Raw genomic sequence first — 21,077 nt, 5'->3', positions numbered from 1 at the left:
GAAGTCTGACTCCCTCTTTGTCCTTTATGACGCTACCAAAATTGGATGTCCTGCTAGGTCAGTGGGTTCTTTCTGGGCAGCTGCCCGTGGTGTCTCGGCTTTGCAGTTGTGCTGAGCTGCTACTTGGTCTGGTTCGAACACGTTTGTAAGGTTTTATAAGTTCGATACCTTGGCCGGTGAAGACCTTCAGTTTGGTCAGGCGGATTTACAGGGGTCTCGGCATTCTCCCACCCATTCTGGGAGCTTTGGGACTTCCCCATGGTACTAATCCATCCCAGTATCCCCTAGGACGTTAGAGAAAATAGGAATTTAATACCTACCGGTAATTCCTTTTCTTGTAGTTTGTAGGGGATACTGGGTGACCACCTCAGTGCTTCGTGTTTCCTGCTTACCTGGTTGTAAGTTTCTTCTTGGTTGGGTCTGCTGTTGCTGTCCCTGTTCCTGTTCTGGTTAGCGTTGCTATTCTTTGTTCTTGTTAGCGTTGCTATCTTACGTTCTGGTTAGCGCAGCTATCCTTTATTACTCTTGTGTGTTGGTTCGTTGCCTTACCGCTGCTGTTGTATGTTTTCCTTCTCTCAAGGTATGTCCGTCTCCTCGGGCACCGTTTTCCTGGACTGAGTCTGCAGGAGGGGCATAGAGTTTAGGAGCCAGCACACACTGAACAGTTCTTAAAGTGCCAAGCTCCAATGGACCCGATCTATACCCCATGGTACTAATACATCCCAGTATCCCCTACGGACTACGAGAAGAGGAATTTCCGGTAGGTATTATATTCCTATTTTAAATCCTTCAATAACATTTAGAAAAAAATAATAAATCACAAGAAGCATAAAAAGAATGAAACTGTTACAATATCACTGAAACAATCTTAAGATTCTTCATTGGTGCCTTTAAACTCTTGTACTGATATCAGGAATAACCTTTTTTTTTTTGATCTTTTAATATTTCTCTGTAGGGAATCTGTGTCGTTCTTCTTTTTTTTTTTTTTTGTTTCATTTTAAAGTAATAGACTATCTGTTGAATCAGATTCTCCACGCACCTTTGCAAATGATTCAACTGACATTAGTGGCGACTGCCAGGAAATGGGAGCGAAGAGATGGATAAAAGAGATATGAACTTAACATATTGATTTCTTGACTAAATGACAGAGTCATTGTCCCACTGCATAGCTTGCTTTTCTATTTATTCATATACTTCCGATTATTTTCCCATGTATCCCATTTCATGTTCTCACCAACGGTTCTTAAAAAGCCTTTTGTTTTGAATCATTTACTAGTTAAATCTATTAGCAAATTATAGAGCGCAAACTTAATGTAATGAAGAATGTGAGAATGGTCTGGTCAGTCAGCATAAGGCATCTGCTTCTACATAAACGAAGGGTGGTGCTCCAACGTTACGATCCTAAGTAAATCAAGCAATTGGAGACACTCATCATTAACTGCAACCCGTTCTACTCCCCCCACCGATCATCAACGCTCAAAGGGATATGAAACAGAACAGAAACGCATCATAGTGTAATATGTCCACAACCTAAATGATGAAAAAATCCCACACATGACTCCAAATAATATGTGTTGAATGAAGCAAATCAAGAAATTCTAGATGGCGTACCGAACTCACGCAAATGAAATAAACTAATTATTTGGAGTCATATGTGGGACTTTCATCATTTATGTTGTGGACATATTACACTATGATGTATTTCTGTTCTGTTTCATACCCTTTTGAGCGTTGATGATCGTATCCAAGGTTGAAATTTAGTATAAAGAAAAATTATCTTCATTACATCTACATCACCTCCTTTATACCAGAGGGAAGTATTATCCATCCAGAGCGCCTGTGGCTTGCATCCACCATTTTTGTGTATTTCTGTGTGATTTGTTAAGTAGAGTGAAACTTTTCTTAGTGGGATTGAGTCCGGCAGCTACAGCGCCTAGGGTGATGCACTTTATTTCTCTGACGTCCTAGTGGATGCTGGGAACTCCGTAAGGACCATGGGGAATAGCGGCTCCGCAGGAGACTGGGCACAAAAGTAAAGCTTTAGGACTACCTGGTGTGCACTGGCTCCTCCCCCTATGACCCTCCTCCAAGCCTCAGTTAGATTTTTGTGCCTGGCCGAGAAGGGTGCACACTAGGGGCTCTCCTGAGCTTCTTAGTGAAAGTTTAGTTTTAGGTTTTTTATTTTCAGTGAGACCTGCTGGCAACAGGCTCACTGCATCGAGGGACTAAGGGGAGAAGAAGCGAACCTACCTAAGTGGTGGTAGCTTGGGCTTCTTAGGCTACTGGACACCATTAGCTCCAGAGGGACCGAACACAGGCCCAGCCTCGGAGCTCGGTCCCAGAGCCGCGCCGCCGGCCCCCTTACAGAGCCAGAAGCAAGAAGAGGTCCGGAAAAATCGGCGGCAGAAGACATCAGTCTTCAACAAGGTAGCGCACAGCACTGCAGCTGTGCGCCATTGTTACTCAGGCACACTTCGGTCACTGAGGGTGCAGGGCGCTAGGGGGGGGGCGCCCTGAGCAGCAATGTAAACACCTTGGCTGGCATAAATACACCACATATAACCCCCCAGGGCTATATGGATGTATTTTAACCCCTGCCAGAACTCACCAAAAAGCGGGAGAAAAGGCCGCCGAGAAGGGGGCGGAGCCTATCTCAGCACACGGGCGCCATTTTCCATCACAGCTCCGCTGGAAGGACGTCTCCCTGACTCTCCCCTGCAGTCCTGCACTACAGAAAAGGGTAAAAAAGAGAGGGGGGCACTAATTTGGCGCAGTTTTGATACTAACAGCAGCTATAAAGGGAAAAGCACATTTTATAGTGGTATTCCTGTCTATATATAGCGCTCTGGTGTGTGCTGGCATACTCTCCCTCTGTCTCCCCAAAGGGCTAGTGGGGTCCTGTCCTCTATCAGAGCATTCCCTGTGTGTGTGCGGTGTGTCGGTACGATTGTGTTGACATGTTTGAGGAGGAAAATGAGATGGAGGCGGAGCAATTGCTTATTATAGAGTTGTCACCCCCTAGGGAGTCGACACCTGAGTGGATGAGCTTATGGAAGGAATAGGCGTGGGTTTCCCCCGATAAAAAACTGATAATTCCTAAAAGGTTATTGGCATCGTACCCTTTCCCGCCAGAGGATAGGGCACGTTGGGAAACACCCCCTAGGGTGGATAAAGCGCTCACACGCTTGTCTAAACAGGTAGCACTACCCTCTCCTGATACGGCCGCCCTAAAGGAACCTGCCGATAGAAAGCTGGAGAATATCCTAAAATGTATATACACTCACACGGGTGTTATACTGCGACCAGCAATCGCCTCTGCCTGGATGTGCAGTGCGGGCCTGGCGTGGTCGGATTCCCTGACTGAAAATATTGATACCCTAGATAGGGACAGTATATTACTGACTATAGAGCATTTGAAGGATGCATTTCTATATATGCGTGATGCACAGAGGGATATTTGCCGACTGGCATCAAGAGTAAGCGCGCTGTCCATTTCTGCAAGAAGAGGTTTATGGACGCGGCAGTGGTCAGGTGATGCGGATTCTAAAAGGCACATGGAAGTATTGCCTTATAAGGGGGGGGGGGGAGTTATTTGGGGTAGGTCTATCAGACCTGGTAGCCACGGCAACTGCTGGAAAATCCACATTTTTACCCCAGGTAGCTTCTCAACCTAAGAAGACGCCGTATTATCAGGCGCAGTCCTTTCGGCCCCATAAGGGCAAGCGGGCAAAAGGCACCTCATTTATGCCCCGTGGCAGAGGGAGAGGAAAAAGGCTGCAACAAACAGCCAGTTCCCAGGAACAAAAGCCCTCTCCCGCCTCCGCAAAGTCCTCAGCATGACGCTGGGGCTTTACAAGCGGACTCAGGCAAGGTGGGGGCCCGTCTCAAGAAGTTCAGTGCGCAGTGGGCCCACTCGCAAGTGGACCCCTGGATCCTTCAGGTGGTATCTCAGGGGTACAAATTGGAATTCGAGACGTCTCCCCCTCGCCGTTTTCTAAAGTCTGCTTTACCGACGTCTCCCTCAAACAGGGAGGCAGTATGGGAAGCCATTCACAAGCTATATTCCCAGCAGGTGATAATCAAGGTACCCCTCCTACAACAGGGAAAGGGGTACTATTCCACACTATTTGTGGTACCGAAGCCGGACGGCTCGGTGAGACCAATTTTAAACCTAAAATCCTTGAACACTTACATACAAAGGTTCAAATTCAAGATGGAGTCACTCAGAGCAGTGATTGCAAACCTGGAAGAAGGGGACTATATGGTGTCTCTGAACATCAAAGATGCTTACCTACATGTCCCAATTTACCCTTCTCACCAAGGGTACCTCAGGTTTGTGGTACAGAACTGTCACTATCAGTTTCAGACGCTGCCGTTTGGATTGTCCACGGCACCCCGGGTCTTTACCAAGGTAATGGCCGAAATGATGATACTCCTTCGAATGAAGGGAGTTTTAGTTATCCCTTACTTGGACGATCTCCTGATAAGGGCAAGATCCAGGGAACAGTTGGAAGTCGGAGTAGCACTATCTCAGATAGTGCTGCGCCAGCACGGTTGGATTCTCAATATTCCAAAATCGCAGCTGATCCTGACGACACGACTTCTATTCCTAGGGATGATCCTGGACACAGTCCAGAAAAAGGTGTTTCTCCCGGAGGAGAAAGCCAGGGAGTTATCCGAACTAGTCAGAAATCTCCTAAAACCAGGCCAAGTCTCAGTGCATCAATGCACAAGAGTCCTGGGAAAGATGGTGGCTTCTTACGAAGCAATCCCATTCGGCAGATTCCACGCAAGAACCTTCCAGTGGGATCTGCTAGACAAATGGTCTGGGTCGCATCTTCAGATGCATCAGCGGATAATCTTGTCACCAAGGAACAATGCTCTAAGCCTAGCAAGACCTCTGCTTCAAGGTCAGCCGGTGCTGATCCAGTCAGACAACATCACGGCAGTCGCCCACGTAAACAGACAGGGCGGCACAAGAAGCAGGAGGGCAATGGCAGAAGTTGCAAGGATTCTTCGCTGGGCGGAAAATCATGTGATAGCACTGTCAGCAGTGTTCATTCTGGGAGTGGACAACTGGGAAGCAGACTTCCTCAGCAGACACGACCTCCACCCGGGAGAGTGGGGACTTCACCCAGAAGTCTTCCACATGATTGTGAACCGTTGGGAAAAACCAAAGGTGGACATGATGGCGTCCCGCCTCAACAAAAAACTAGACGGGTATTGCGCCAGGTCAAGGGACCCTCAGGCAATAGCTGTGGACGCTCTGGTAACACCGTGGGTGTACCAGTCAGTGTATGTGTTCCCTCCTCTGCCTCTCATACCCAAGGTACTGAGAATCATAAGAAGGAGAGGAGTAAGGACTATACTCGTGGCTCCGGATTGGCCAAGAAGGACTTGGTACCCGGAACTTCAAGAGATGCTCACAGAGGACCCGTGGCCTCTACCTCTAAGAAAGGACCTGCTCCAGCAGGGACCCTGTCTGTTCCAAGACTTACCGCGGCTGCGTTTGACGGCATGGCGGTTGAACGCCGGATCCTGAAGGAAAAAGGCATTCCGCATGAAGTCATCCCTACCCTGATCAAAGCCAGGAAGGATGTAACCGTACAGCATTATCACCGTATTTGGCGTAAATATGTTGCGTGGTGCGAGGCCAGGAAGGCCCCTACAGAGGAATTTCAACTGGGTCGTTTCCTGCATTTCCTGCAAACAGGACTGTCTATGGGCCTAAAATTAGGGTCCATTAAGGTTCAAATTTCGGCCCTGTCGATTTTCTTCCAGAAAGAACTGGCTTCAGTTCCTGAAGTTCAGACGTTTGTCAAGGGGGTACTGCATATACAGCCTCCTTTTGTGCCTCCAGTGGCACCTTGGGATCTCAATGTAGTTTTGGGGTTCCTAAAATCACATTGGTTTGAACCACTCACCACTGTGGACTTAAAATATCTCACATGGAAAGTGGTAATGCTGTTGGCTCTGGCTTCAGCCAGGCGTGTCTCAGAATTGGCGGCTTTATCCTATAAAAGCCCTTACCTAATTTTTCATACGGACAGGGCAGAATTGAGGACTCGTTCTCAATTTCTCCCTAAGGTGGTTTCAGCGTTTCACTTGAACCAGCCTATTGTGGTACCTGCGGCTACTAGGGACTTGGAGGACTCCAAGTTGCTGGACGTAGTCAGGGCCCTGAAAATATATGTTTCCAGGACGGCTGGAGTCAGAAAATCTGATTCGCTGTTTATCCTGTATGCACCCAACAAGCTGGGTGCTCCTGCTTCTAAGCAGACTATTGCTCGTTGGATTTGTAGTACAATTCAGCTTGCACATTCTGTGGCAGGCCTGCCACAGCCAAAATCTGTAAAAGCCCATTCCACAAGGAAGGTGGGCTCATCTTGGGCGGCTGCCCGAGGGGTCTCGGCTTTACAACTTTGCCGAGCAGCTACTTGGTCAGGGGCAAACACGTTTGCTAAATTCTACAAATTTGATACCCTGGCTGAGGAGGACCTGGAGTTCTCTCATTCGGTGCTGCAGAGTCATCCGCACTCTCCCGCCCGTTTGGGAGCTTTGGTATAATCCCCATGGTCCTTACGGAGTTCCCAGCATCCACTAGGACGTCAGAGAAAATAAGAATTTACTTACCGATAATTCTATTTCTCGTAGTCCGTAGTGGATGCTGGGCGCCCATCCCAAGTGCGGATTGTCTGCAATACTTGTACATAGTTATTGTTACAAAAATCGGGTTATTATTGTTGTGAGCCATCTTTTCAGAGGCTCCTCTGTTATCATGCTGTTAACTGGGTTCAGATCACAGGTTGTACGGTGTGATTGGTGTGGCTGGTATGAGTCTTACCCGGGATTCAAAATCCTTCCTTATTGTGTACGCTCGTCCGGGCACAGTATCCTAACTGAGGCTTGGAGGAGGGTCATAGGGGGAGGAGCCAGTGCACACCAGGTAGTCCTAAAGCTTTACTTTTGTGCCCAGTCTCCTGCGGAGCCGCTATTCCCCATGGTCCTTATGGAGTTCCCAGCATCCACTACGGACTACGAGAAATAGAATTATCGGTAAGTAAATTCTTATTTTTTTTAGTACTGGGGGGTGTTCCCCCCCCCCCCAAGAAAGCGCAAACGATGCCCTGCCCTAGCCACCAGGATAACAGATACAGAACTCAAATATTACAGACTCACTGCTGGGAGACTTCAGCAATGCCAACCTGAGCCAGGAGCTACCTAAGTACAAGCAGCAAGTCAAGTGCCATACCAGGGTGTGGTGAACCCTGGACCACTGCTATACCTCCATGAAGACAGCTTACCGGTCCATCTCCCGCGCAGCCCTAGGCCTCTCCGACCACTGCATAATCCACCTCCTCTCCACATACATCCAGTATTCAAGGACTGAAGAGCCCGTTTTCAGATACGTCAAACGCTGGACAAGTGAAGCAAGGCTGAAGCTTCAGGCCTGTTTTGACTGCACAGATTAGTGGGTTTTTAAAACTTCTACCACCAACCTGGCTGCTATAGTGACATCCTATATCGGCTTCTGCGAGGGCACGTGAGTGCCAACAAAAACAGTCCGCACCTTCAATAACAACATGCCTTGGTTCAACTCCCAGCTCAGGAAGCTTCGTCGGGCCAAGGAGGAGGCATACAGCAGTGGGGACAGTACCCTTTACAAACAGGCCAGGAACTCCCTGACACGCGAAATCAGGCTGGCTAAAATCCAATTCTCCAACAAGCTAACAACCTTTCAGCCAACGACTCCACGTCAGTTTGGAGAGGTATGCAAGCTATAACCAGCTACAAGAAAACCCACTGTCATGCATCAGGAACTGGTGAACAAGCTGTATAACTTTTACTGCAGACTTGAGAAGGAGGCCCCCTGTCCCAGTCCTACCCCTGTCCTGGGTGAAGCGGACATCCCACTCCCCTATCCTAGTCTCATCTCCCAGGCACTGCGGGTGGCTCAGAAAGAGGTAGAAGGAATGTTCAGAAGGGTCAAACCTAGGAAAGCCACAGGCCGGATGGTGTATCGCCATCTGCCCTAAAGAACTGTGCTGTTCAGCTCGCCCCCATCTTCTCCAGGATCTTCAATACCTCATTGGAGACATGCAAGGTTCCCTCCTGCTTTAAATGTTCAACAATCATCCCGGTTGCAAAGAGCGCAGCTGCAAAAGACCTAAACAACTGCAGATCGACCGCACGAACATCTGTGGCAATGAAAGTGTTTGTATGAACGGCTGGTCCTGAACCACCTGAGAGAAGCGACTAACACTCACCTAGACCCCTTGCAGCTGACACACAGAGTGAACAGGAGTATTGAGGATGCAGTTAACTTGAGGCTGCACTACATCCTACAATATCTAGACTGACCGGGCTCTTATGCGAGAGTCCTATTTGTCGACTTCAGTTCGGCATTCAACACAATCCTGCAAGCGAAACTCCTTCTCTTAGGGGTTCCAGAATCAACATGCTTCTGGATCGTCTACTTCCTAACAGCAAGGAAACAGGTGGTGAAAGCCGGGTCATTCACGTCTAGTGGGCACACTATCAGCACGGGGGCCCCTCAAGGATGTGTCCTCTCCCCCCTGCTCTTCTCTCTATATACCAATGACTGCACCTCGGCTGAGCAATCAGTAAAAATTATAAAAATTTGCAGACGACACCACCATTATCGGCTTAATCAAGGACGAAAACGAATCTTCATATAGATGCGAAGTGGAGCGGCTAATGCAGTGTTGCGGCAGGAACAACCTTGACCTAAATCCCCTCAAAACAGTTGAGATGGTGGTGGACTGCAGAAGAAAACCCAACGTGATGCAACCACTCGTAATAGCCAACAGCGTGGTTTCATGGGTCGACTCCTTAAAATTCCTAGGGTCAAAAATTTCCAGAGACCTCAAATGGGGACTCAACATATGCACTGTCGTAAAGTAGGCCCAGCAGCGGATGTTCTTTCTGAGGCAACTCAGGAAATTCAACACCCCGCAGAAGCTGCTGCTCCTCTAGTACACAGCTATCGTAGAATCGGTGCTATGGGGGTAATTCAGATCTGATCGCTCGCTAGCTGTTTTTTGAAGTCCTGTGTTCGCATAGTCACCGCCCACCGGGGAATGTATTTTAGCTGTGCAAGTGTGCGATCGCATCTGCAGCCGAGCGGTACAAGAAAACTTTGTGCAGTTTCTGAGTTGCCCAGGACTTACTCAGCCGCTGTGATCACTTCAGCCTGTTCGGGGCCGGAATTGACGTCAGACACCCGCCCTGCAAACGCTTGGACACGCCTGTGTTTTTCCAGCCACTCCCTGAAAGTGGTCAGTTGCCACCCACAAACGCCTTCTTCCTGCCATTCTCCTTGCGATCAGCTGTGCGAATGGATTCTTAGTAAAACCCATCGCACAGCAACGATCCACTTTGTACTCGTGTGATGCGCCTGCGCATTGCAGTGCATATGCATGCGCAGCGATGCAAAAAAACGCTAGCGAGCGATCAGGTCTTAATTACCCCCATTGTTCCTCGATCAATCTGGTATAGAGCTGCCAATGAGGGTGACGGACGGAGGCTGCAAAAGGGTGGTGAGGACACCTGAAAAGATCTTTGCGGCTGACCTCCCTCCTGTCCAGGAATTCTACCAGTCATGGGTCAAGAAGCGAGCGGAGAAAATCGTGGCAGATATGCAGCACCCAGGTCACAAACTGTTTGAACCTCTTCCCTCAGGCAGACGCTACAGGTCCATTCCCGCAAAGTCGACCAGATCCATTAAAAGCTTCTTCCCACTAGCTGTCCACCAGCTGAACAATATATAAAAAGTCTAATATGTATAATATGTCTAATATGTTGAGTCTATCGTACAGTTGCAATGTGCAGTATGAACTCGTACGTATAATGTATGCTATATATTCCCCCTTCATGTTGCTACTTGGCAATGCATTGTGCCGCAAGAAATTCCTAGTGTACGTGAGTACACCTGGCCAATAAATCTGATTCTGATATGACAATGTCATACTAATAGCTATGGAAATGTCAGGTATTATGTACAGTATATCATATGTGGTAAATGCAATAAAAATAAGTAAATAAGCAGATACTTTCTTTGATAAAGAACGTGTTTGCTTATTTATGTCTATATTTCACAATTACCCTGACTGAGCAGCTAAAACATCTACCCCAAGCACAGACAAAGGGGTCAATCCAATTAGCCGTGATATCGCGGTAGCGGGCAAACTAATAAGCCGGCCTGAACTTGCTGAGAAGTGATGGGGCAGCGAGCAAATTCAGGCATAATCCAGGTTGTGATGGGTGCAAGATCAGGTGTCATTGCCGACTTTTAAATGATGCGGCAGTGGCACTTCGCACCCTTTACAGCTAATTGGGTTGACTCTTTTATTTTAGCACCTTACGTAATGTGTACAATACAGTGTGAATTGTAATAAATAGAATAAAGGAAAGTCCATTTGATAAGAGTTTATGTAGGACAAGCAGTTGCCCATGGTGAACTTTAAGCTACTGGCTTGAGTAGGTGACTCATAGCTGACTATTAAGCCTTGGAGAGTGATAAAGTAAAGTAAAAGAAACTGCCAGCTAATCCGCTCCCAACTGCCATTTTGAATACACTGGCAGTTAGGAGCTGATTGGTACTTTTTTCTTTCTCCACTTTCCAAGGATCATCTTCCCCTGAGAAGCAGCTGGTCCTTGGGTCTACACCTGCGGTCCTGCGTATCTGCCCTTGTTTGTTTGTTTGTTTGTTTGTTTTATGGTTGATATTTACAGGGAATTGCACACGCTTAAATTCAAACAGAGATCTTGAATTTTCACAGTGAATCATGCACGTGCATTAGGGTGCATCAAACGCCCCATGAATTTTTAAAAGTAAGAAAAATTATTTGTCCCCATGCTACATTTTTTTGAATTGTTAAGGATATGTTGCATACCAATTTTGAAGAATCTGAAATATTTGTGGCCCACCATGCCCCTGAAGATTAAAGATTTCTATTTTTCTATTTATTTTATTTTATTTCTATTTATTTCTATACATTTCTATTTATTTTATCTGAAAAAGAAATAATGATTTGATTAATGATTTGGATGGGAACAGCCACGATAGGCCCATGAGGCTTCATGCTGTTCCCTTTCTTTGTTATGTTACATAGTAACATAGTATCTAAGGTTGAAAAAAGACAATTGTCCATCGGGTTCAACCTATTTGTGGTCTCCTATGCACGATTATTTTGTATAAAATTTTGACTGAAGTTGCTGACTGCCTTTCCGATTAACCCCTCTTTTTTATAATAACCATAGTGCGTGACTATGCCCCGTAACCCTGGATATCCTTATCCATTAGGAATTTATCTAACCCATTCTTAAAGGTGTTGACCGTATTGGCCATTACAACTCCCTCAGGCAGGGAATTCCAAACACGTATCGTCCTTACCGTAAAAAAGCCTTTACGCCGTATTCTCCTCTAACCTGAGCGAGTGTCCACGAGTTCTCTGTGTTGATCTAACCAAAAACAGGTCCTGCGCAAGATCTGTATATTGTCCCCTTATATATTTGTAAATGTTGATCATGTCCCCTCTTAATCTCCTCTTTTCCAGTGTAAACATGCCTAGTCTTGCAAGCCTTTCCTCGTATTCCAGCGTCTCCGTACCCTTAATTAGTTTGGTCGCCCGCCTTTGAACCTTTTCTAGCTCCAGGATATCCTTTTTGTAGTAAGGTGCCCAGAATTGTACACAGTATTCAAGGTGTGGCCTCACAAGTGATTTATATAACGGGAGTATAATACTCTCGTCCCTAGCATAAATTCCCCGTTTTATGCATGCTAATATCTTGTTAGCCTTCTTTGCTGCAGTCCTACTTTGGGTACTACTGCTTAGTTTGCTATCTATGAGGACACCTAAGTCCTTTTCCAGTACAGAATCCCCTAATTTTACCCCATTTAGTAGGTAGGTGTTATTTTTGTTCTTGTTACCACAGTGCATTACCTTACACTTGTCTGTATTGAAGCGCATTCTCCATTTCGCTGCCCAAGCTTCTAATTTAACGAAGTAATTCTGATGCGACTCAGCATCCCCCTCCGCATTTATAACTTTACACAATTTGGTATCATCTGCAAAAATTGACACCATGCTCTCTAGACCTTCTGTTAGGTCGTTAATGAAAATATTGAACAATAGCGGTCCTAATACTGAGCCTTGCGGCACACCACTTAGCACTTCAGTCCAAGTTGAAAAAGATCCATTAACCACAATGCACTGCTCCCTATTATCGAACCAATTTTTGACCCAAGTGCATATTGTGCTTCCTAGCCCTGATTCTTGTAGCTTGTAGATGAGTATCATGTGTGGTACAGTATCGAATGCTTTGGCAAAATCTAAAAAGATTACATCCACCTCTTTACCCCTGATCTAGGTTTGCGCTTACTGTTTCATAAAAGCCAAGTAAGTTGGTTTGACAGGATCTGTCCTTCATAAACCCATGTTGATTCCTTTTAATGACCTTATTGACTTCAAGGAACTTCTGAATACTATCTCTTAGAATACCTTCCAATACTTTCCCCACTATAGATGTAAGACTAACTGGTCTATAATTACCTGGTTCAGCTTTACTTCCCTTTTTGAATATAGGCACTACTTCCGCTACACGCCAGTCTTTGGGAACAATACCTGATATTACTGACTCCTTAAAGATCAAAAATAGCGGCTTTGCAAGTTCAGAATGAAGCTCCATTAGAACCCTTGGGTGAATACCATCGGGACCTGGTGACTTATTAATCTTTAAATGTTTTAATCGGTCACAGACTACTTCCTCACTTAAATAAGTACCTATCAGTGGGATATTCTCATTATTGAGATTATATGTTAGTCCCTGAATTGGGTCCTCTCTAGTAAATACTGTTGAAAAAAACTCATTTAGTGTGTCCGCTATGTCATTATCATTTTTGCTTATGACTCCCAACTTGCCTTTTAAAGGGCCTATACTCTCCTTATTTAATCTCTTGCTATTAATGTATTTAAATAATTTTTTGGGATTCGCTTTGCTTTCCTTTGCTACTAGTTTTTCAGTTTCTACTTTAGCCGCTTTTATTTCCTTTTTGCATATTTGTTACATTCCTTATAGTGCTGAAATGACTCTGCTTCCCCGTCAGATTTGTATTTTTTAAATGCTCGCCTTTTCTTGCCCATAAGTTCCTTAATCTTTTTGTTAAGCCACATCGGTTTATGATTTTTATTCCTTTTTTTGCTGCTCGTAGGAATAAATTTGAGTGTATTTTTAGCTAGCAGGAATTTTAGTACCTCCCATTTCTCCGTAGTATTTTTTCCTAAAAACAAACCTTCCCATTCAATATCCCTGAAAAATACCCTCATCTTATCAAAATTTGCTTTGCTAAAGTTTAGAGTCCTAGTTGAGCCAGTATAGGGCTGTTTATGGAAACTGATATTGAATGTGACCATATTGTGTTCTTATGTTATTAAATCAATGTAAGACACGCATTCATGGCACACATACAAAAGTTGGCTTCATTTTGCTAAAGTTAGTTGTTTTGTATAATACAGTACAGTACAATACAATACAGACAATTTTTGGGTGGGGAGGTGGACCACCTAAGTCAAATCGTACATCAAAAAAAATTTGCACAGTTTCTATGCTAAAAAGGTACATTTTAAGAATAGGGACAGCAAGCATTCCGAATGTCGGGGCGTTTGATGCACCCTAACGTGCATCGTGTAGGGAAACGATTGAAAGAGTTGCCAGCAACGTTACACAGATTGGCTGCAGCCACACCTTCCACCACCACCACTTGCCCCAGGGTCACATGGCCCTGCGCACAATTTTTTTTTTTTTTTTGTGTACTAACCCAGTTTTGAGTATAGCTGCGATTAATATTTAGTCATCTGTTTCCTGATATGTACCAAATAGAATAATGAATAGTTTACCAGGAACAAACAGAGTGCCAAACAAAAATTCTCAAAATGTCTAATTTGGACTATGCTATAAGCTATACGTCTAAATTGAAATTGCCTAAATATTTTACAAATACAATTTTATTAAGTTGATTTCAAACCTGCAATAATTTGCATTTAAATATATTTAACATCTAACCAGCTATAACAGAATTTGAATGTATCCCAATAGAACATTTGAATTTTGACCTTACACAACTTTGGTGGGACAAAAATGCCCTTTAAAGGCATTTCTGAGACTGTACATAATATTGAATCAGTCTTCAAAAAAAGGATTTTAATTACCTACCGGTAAATTCTTTTCTTATAGTCCGTAGAGGATACTGGGGTCCACATTAGTACCATGGGGTATAGACGGGTCCACTAGGAGCCTTGGGCATTTTAAGAAATCAGTAGTGTGCACTGGCTCCTCCCTCTATGCCCCTCCTACCAGACTCAGCCTAGAACTTTACCCGAGTAGACGGACATATCCTGAGAAAGTATTTAACAGAACAGTGGTGAGATTCGAACTAGCACACACAAACAAGAAGAAAGCAATGCTAACCATGTGTAGTTCAACAACAGCTGGAGTGTCAAAGGTTCCCCATCACTGCCTTAGTCCAAATCACCTGCTGCCTTTTTCTGCACCCCAATTCCAATATTTTCGTGCATATTTAAGTCGCTTGGCCTTTGTGTCCACGTCGAAGGTATATCTTTTTGGCCACAATTCTTCCATGAAGACCACTTCTGGCTAGACTTCTCTGACAAGTAGATGGGTGTACCTGGGTCCCACAGGTTTCTGACAGTTCTGAGCTGATGGCACTGCTGGACATCTTCTGTTTTCGAAGAGAAGTAAAGCATGATGTGTCTTTCATCTGATGTACTACGTTTCCTTGGCCGACTGTCTACGTTCCAAAACATTGCCCGTTTCTTTGTGCTTTTTCAAAAGAACTTAAACAGCGCATCTTGAAACCCCAGTGTGCTTTGAAATCTTTGCCTGGGAGAGACCTTGCTGATGCTGTATAACTACCTTGTGTCTTGATGCTGTACTCAGTCTTGCCATGCCAAAGGTCTTCCACAGTCTCACCTTTTGTAGCAGAGTTTGGCTGTTCCTCATCCACTCCTACACAGCTGTTTCAGTTAATGACTGTTTCAACCTAAATATGAAATGATCATAATCTCCTGTCTGGTATAATTGGTTAAACATACACCTGACTATGAGCCTAATTCAGACCTGATCGCTAGGGTGCATTTTTTTCTCTAACTTCCTAGAGGATGCTGGGGACTCCGTAAGGACCATGGGGAATAGACGGGCTCCGCAGGAGATGGGGCACTTTAAGAAAGCTTTGGATTCTGGGTGTGCACTGGCTCCTCCCTCTATGTCCCTCCTCCAGACCTCAGTTTTACACTGTGCCCAGAGATGAAGGGCGCACTGCAGGGAGCTATCTTGAGTTCTTTGCTACAGAAAGCATTTTTGTTTGGATTTTTACTTATTTCACAGGGAGCACTGCTGGCAACAGGCTCCCTGCATCGAGGGACTGAGGAGAGAGGGGCAGACCTACTTAACTGATAGGATCTGCTTCCTCGGCTACTGGACACCATTAGCTTCAGAGGGGGTGAACACAGGTTCGTCCTGGGCGTCCACCCCCGGAGCCACGCCGCCGTTCTCCTCACAGAGCCAGAAGAACAGAAGCAAGAAGACGTCTCAGGGGGCAGAAGCCTTCAGCTTCACGGAGCTGTGCGTCATTGCTCCACATCACCTCACACACTCCGGTCACTGTATGGGTGCAGGGTGCAGGGGGGGGGGGGGGGGGGGGTGCGCCCTGGGCAGCAATAATAACACCTCTTAGATGGCAAATAGGTATATAGATGTACAGCTGGGCACTGTACATGTATATAATTGAGCCCCCGCCATTTTACACGATTTTGAGCGGGACAGAAGCCCACCGCCGAGGGGGCGGGGCTTCTCCCTCAGCACTCACCAGCGCCATTTCTCTCTCCACAGAACGCTGAGAGGAAGCTCCCCGGACTCTCCCCTGCTTACACACGGTGAAGGGAGTTTAAAAAGAGAGGGGGGGGGGGCACATAATTGGCGGATAAAGTATAATACAGCGCTGCTGGGGAAAAACATTCTGTGTTGTTCTCCAGGTTGTTGCGCTGGGGTGTGTGCTGGCATACTCTCTCTCTCTGTCTCTCCAAAGGGCCTTTCAGGGGATACTGTCTTCAGAAAAAGTTTCCCTGTGTGTGTGCAGTGTGTCGGTACGGGTGTGTCAACATGTTTGATGAGGAAGGCTCGCTTAATGTGGAGGGGGGGTGCTTGAATGTCAGGTCGCCGTCGGCAACGCCGACACCGGACTGGGTGGATATGCTGAATGTCTTGAATGCAAATGTAAATCTCCTGCATAAAAGATTAGACAAAGCTGAAGCTAGGGATCAGTCAGGTAGCCAGTCCGTGCCTGTCCCTGTGGTGCCAGGACCTTCAGGGTCTCAAAAGCGCCCCATATCCCAGGTCGCTGACACAGATACCGACTCTAGTGTCGACTATGAGGATGCAAAATTACAGCCGAAGGTGGCAAAAGGTATTCGGTACATGATTATTGCCATAAAAGAGGTTTTGCATATCACGGAGGAACCCCCTGTCCCTGACACGAGGGTTCACATGTATAAAGGGAAAAAGCCTGAGGTCACGTTTCCGTCCTCATTTGAGCTTAGCGAATTATGCGAAAAGGCTTGGGAATCTCCGGATAGGAGACTCCATGTTCCCAAAAGGATTCTCATGGCGTATCCTTTTCCACAGAAGGATCGGATACGATGGGAATCTGCGCCTAAAGTAGACAAGGCGCTGACACGCTTATCCAAGAAGGTGGCACTGCCTTCTCCGGATACTGCTTCCCTTAAGGATCCTGCTGATCGCAAGCAGGAAATTACCATGAAGCACATTTACACACATTCAGGAACTATAGTTAGGCCAGCCATGGCGTCGGCCTGGGTTTGTAGTGCTGTCGTGGCATGGGCAGACTCCTTATCTACGGAGATGGACACCTTAGGTAGGGATACCATTCTAATGACCATGGAGCAAATCAGAGATGCTGCCTTGTATATGAGGGATGCTCAGAGAGACATTTGTTTACTAAGCTCTAGAATAAACGCTATGTCTATTTCTGCTAGGCGGCTCTTGTGGACCCGACAGTGGACGGGAGACGCTGACTCAAAGCGGCATATGGAGTAATTGCCTTACAAGGGGGAGGAGTTGTTTGGAGAAGGCCTCTCGGACCTAGTCTCTACTGCTACGGCCGGTAAATCGAATTTTTTACCTTATGTTCCCCCGCAGCATTCTAAGAAGGTACCACATTATCAAATGCAGTCCTTTCGTTCCAATAAAAACAAGAAGGTACGAGGATCGTCCTTCGTTGCCAGAGGTAAAGGCAAGGGAAAAAAGCTGCACTCGGCTAGTTCCCAGGAGCAGAAGTCCTCCCCTACTTCCGCAAAGTCCACAGCATGACGCTGGGGCTTTCCGGGGGGGGGGGGGGGTCAGATCAAGTGGGGGCACGTCTTCGTCTTTTCAGCCACGTCTGGGATTCAATCACAGGTGGATCCCTGGGCAATAGAGATTGTTTCCCAGGGATACAGACTGGAATTCGAAGACATGCCCCCTCGCCGGTTTTTCAAATCGGCTCTGCCGGCTTCCCCGTCAGAGAGGGAGCTAGTGTTAGCGGCAATTCACAAATTGTACATTCAACAGGTGATAATCAAGGTTCCTCATCTCCAGCAAGGAGAGGGTTATTATTCATTCCTGTTTGTGGTACCGAAACCGGACGGTTCGGTCAGACCCATTCTAAATCTAAAATCCCTGAACCTGTACTTGAAGAGGTTCAAGTTCAAAATGGAATCGCTCAGAATGGTCATCAACAAGCCTGGAGGGAGGGGATTGGATGGTGTCCCTGGACATAAAGGATGCGTACCTTCATGTTCCGATTTTCCCCCCTCACCAGGTGTTTCTGAGATTTGCAGTACAGGATTGTCACTACCAATTTCAGACGTTGCCGTTTGGTCTTTCCACGGCCCCGAGAATTTTCACCAAGGTAATGGCGGAAATGATGGTGCTCATGCGCAAGCAGGGAGTCACAATTATCCCGTACTTGGATGATCTCCTTATAAAGGCGAGATCTCGTGAGAAGTTGCTGGACAGCGTGTCTCTGTCCGTGAAGACGTTGCAGATGCACGGCTGGATTCTCAATTTACCGAAATCCCAGCTAGTACCTGCAACGCGTCTGACCTTTTTGGGCCTGATTCTAGACACAACCAAAAAAGAGTTTTTCTTCCGGTGGAGAAGGCTCAGGAGCTCATAGCCCTGGTCAGGAACCTTTTAAAGCCAAAAAAGGTTTCAGTGCATCATTGCACAAAGGTTCTGGGGAAGATGGTGGCTTCATACGAGGCCATCCCCTTCGGCAGGTTCCATGCGAGGACTTTCCAATGGGACCTATTGGACAAATGGGCCGGGTCCCATCTACAGATGCAGAAATGGATCACCCTGTCTCCCAGGGCCAAGGTATCTCTCCTGTGGTGGCTGCACAGTGCTCACCTCCTAGAGCATAGGTTCTCAAACTCGGTCCTCAGGAGCCCACACAGTGCAGGTAACCCAGCAGGGGCACAGGTGTATTAATTACTCAGACACATTTTAAAAGGCCCACAGGTGCAGCTTATTATTTCACTTGTGATTCTGTGAGGAGACCTGCAAAACATGCACTGTGTGTGCTCCTGAGGACCGAGTTTGAGAACCTATGTCCTAGAGGGGTCGCAGGTTCGGCATTCAGGACTGGATCCTGGAGACCACGGACGCGAGCCTCCGAGGTTGGGGGGCTGTCGCACTGGGAAGAAATTTTCAAGGTCTCTGGTCAAGCCTAGAGACTTGTCTCCACATCAGTGTCCTGGAGTTAAGGGCCATTTATAACGCCCTACGCCAGGCGGAGGAGTGGCTTCAGAACAAACCGGTTCTGATTCAGTCAGACAATATCACGGCAGTGGCTCATGTAAACCGCCAAGGCGGCACAAGGAGCAGAATGGCCATGGCAGAGGCGACCAGGATTCTGCGCTGGGCGGAAGGCCATGTAAGCGCACTATCAGCAGTGTTCATCCCGGGGGTGGACAACTGGGAGGCGGACTTCCTCAGCAGGCACGACCTGCATCCGAGAGAGTGGGGACTTAATCAAGAAGTCTTCACACAGATCGTGGATCGGTGGGGACTGCCTCAAATAGACATGATGGCGTCCAGTCTCAACAAAAAGCTAAAGAGGTATTGCGCCAGGTCAAGAGACCCTCAGGCGGTAGCGGTAGACCCTCTGGTGACACCATGGGTGTTCAGATCGGTCTATGTGTTTCCTCCTCTGCCTCTCATACCCAAGGTGTTGATATTAATTAGACTAAGAAGGGTCAGAACAATTCTCATTGTTCCAGATTGGCCAAGGAGGACTTGGTATCCGGATCTGCAAGAGTTGCTCACAGAAGATCCGTGGCCTCTTCCTCTAAGGCAGGACCTGCTGCAGCAGGGGCCCTGTCTGTTCCAAGACTTACAGCGGCTGCGTTTGACGGCATGGCGGTTGAACGCCGGATCCTAGCTGAAAAAGGGATTCCGGAGGAGGTCATTCCTACCCTGATCAAGGCTAGGAAGGATGTGACATCGAAACATTATCACCGTATATGGCGGAAATATGTTTCTTGGTGTGAGGCCAGAGCTGCTCCTACGGAGGAGTTCCATTTGGGCCGTCTGCTTCACTTCCTTCAAACGGGAGTGAATTTGGGCCTAAAATTAGGGTCCATAAAGGTCCAAATTTCTGCCTTATCCATTTTCTTTCAAAAAGAATTGGCTTCTCTTCCTGAAGTACAGACTTTTGTGAAGGGAGTGCTGCATATTCAGCCTCCCTTTGTACCTCCGGTGGTGCCTTGGGATCTTAACGTGGTATTAAGTTTCCTCAAGTCACCTTGGTTTGAACCACTCAAAACAGTGGAGTTGAAATACCTCACTTGGAAAGTGGTCATGTTGTTGGCCTTAGCTTCTGCAAGGCGTGTTTCGGAATTAGCGGCTTTATCATATAAAAGCCCATACCTGATTTTTCACGTGGATAGGGCAGAGTTGAGGACTCGTCCTCAATTTCTGCCCAAGGTGGTCTCATCTTTTCATATGAACCAACCTATTGTCGTGCCTGTGGGTACACGGGACTTGGAGGACTCCGAGTCCCTGGATGTGGTCAGGGCTTTGAAGATTTACGTGACCAGAACAGCTAGGATCAGGAAGACTGAAACTCTGTTTGTTCTGTATGCGGCCAACAAGGTTGGCGCTCCTGCTTCAAAGCAGACAATTGCTCGCTGGATCTGTAAAACGATTCAGAAGGCGCATTCTACGGCAGGATTGCCATTGTCTAAATCGGTTAAGGCCCATTCCACTAGGAAGGTGGGCTCTTCTTGGGCGGCTGCCCGAGGGGTCTCGGCACTACAACTGTGCCGAGCTGCTACTTGGTCGGGGTCAAACACCTTTACAAAGTTCTAGAAGTTTGATACCCTGGCTGAGGAGGACCTCCTGTTTGCTCAATCGATGCTGCAGAGTCATCCGCACTCTCCCGCCCGTTTGGGAGCTTTGGTATAATCCCCATGGTCCTTACGGAGTCCCCAGCATCCTCTAGGACGTTAGAGAAAATAGGATTTTACTTACCGGTAAATCTATTTCTCGTAGTACGTAGAGGATGCTGGGCGCCCGTCACAAGTGCGGACTTCTTCTGCAAGACTTGTATATAGTTATTGCTTACATAGGGGTTATGTTATAGTTGGTCGGTCTTGAACCGAGGCTATGTTACTTGTTCATACTGTGAACTGGGTAGTTTATCACAAGTTATACGGTGTGATTGGTGTGGCTGGTATGAATCTCGCCCTTAGGTTACATAAATCCTTTCCTCGTACTGTTCATATCCTCTGGGCACAGTTTCTCTAACTGAGGTCTGGAGGCGGGACATAGAGGGAGGAGCCAGTGCACACCCAGAATCCAAAGCTTTCTTAAAGTGCCCTATCTCCTGCGGAGCCCGTCTATTCCCCATGGTCCTTACGGAGTCCCCAGCATCCTCTACGGACTACGAAAAATAGATTTACCGGTAAATAAAATCC

At 46.8% G+C, this 21,077-nt stretch overlaps 1 protein-coding gene across 2 annotated transcripts in view; it reads left to right on the top strand.

Moving 5' to 3' along the window:
• The window catches only part of LOC134896408 (tight junction protein ZO-2-like), a 113,639-nt gene that overhangs the window by 79,081 nt on the left and 13,481 nt on the right, over positions 1 to 21,077 (top strand). The window lies entirely within an intron of this gene.

Source organism: Pseudophryne corroboree, chromosome 1 (genome assembly GCF_028390025.1).
Source record: "Pseudophryne corroboree isolate aPseCor3 chromosome 1, aPseCor3.hap2, whole genome shotgun sequence".
NCBI classification, from domain to species: domain Eukaryota; kingdom Metazoa; phylum Chordata; class Amphibia; order Anura; family Myobatrachidae; genus Pseudophryne; species Pseudophryne corroboree.
Note: the sequence above shows the minus strand (reverse complement) of the source record. Positions and strands in the feature narration are given on the sequence as shown.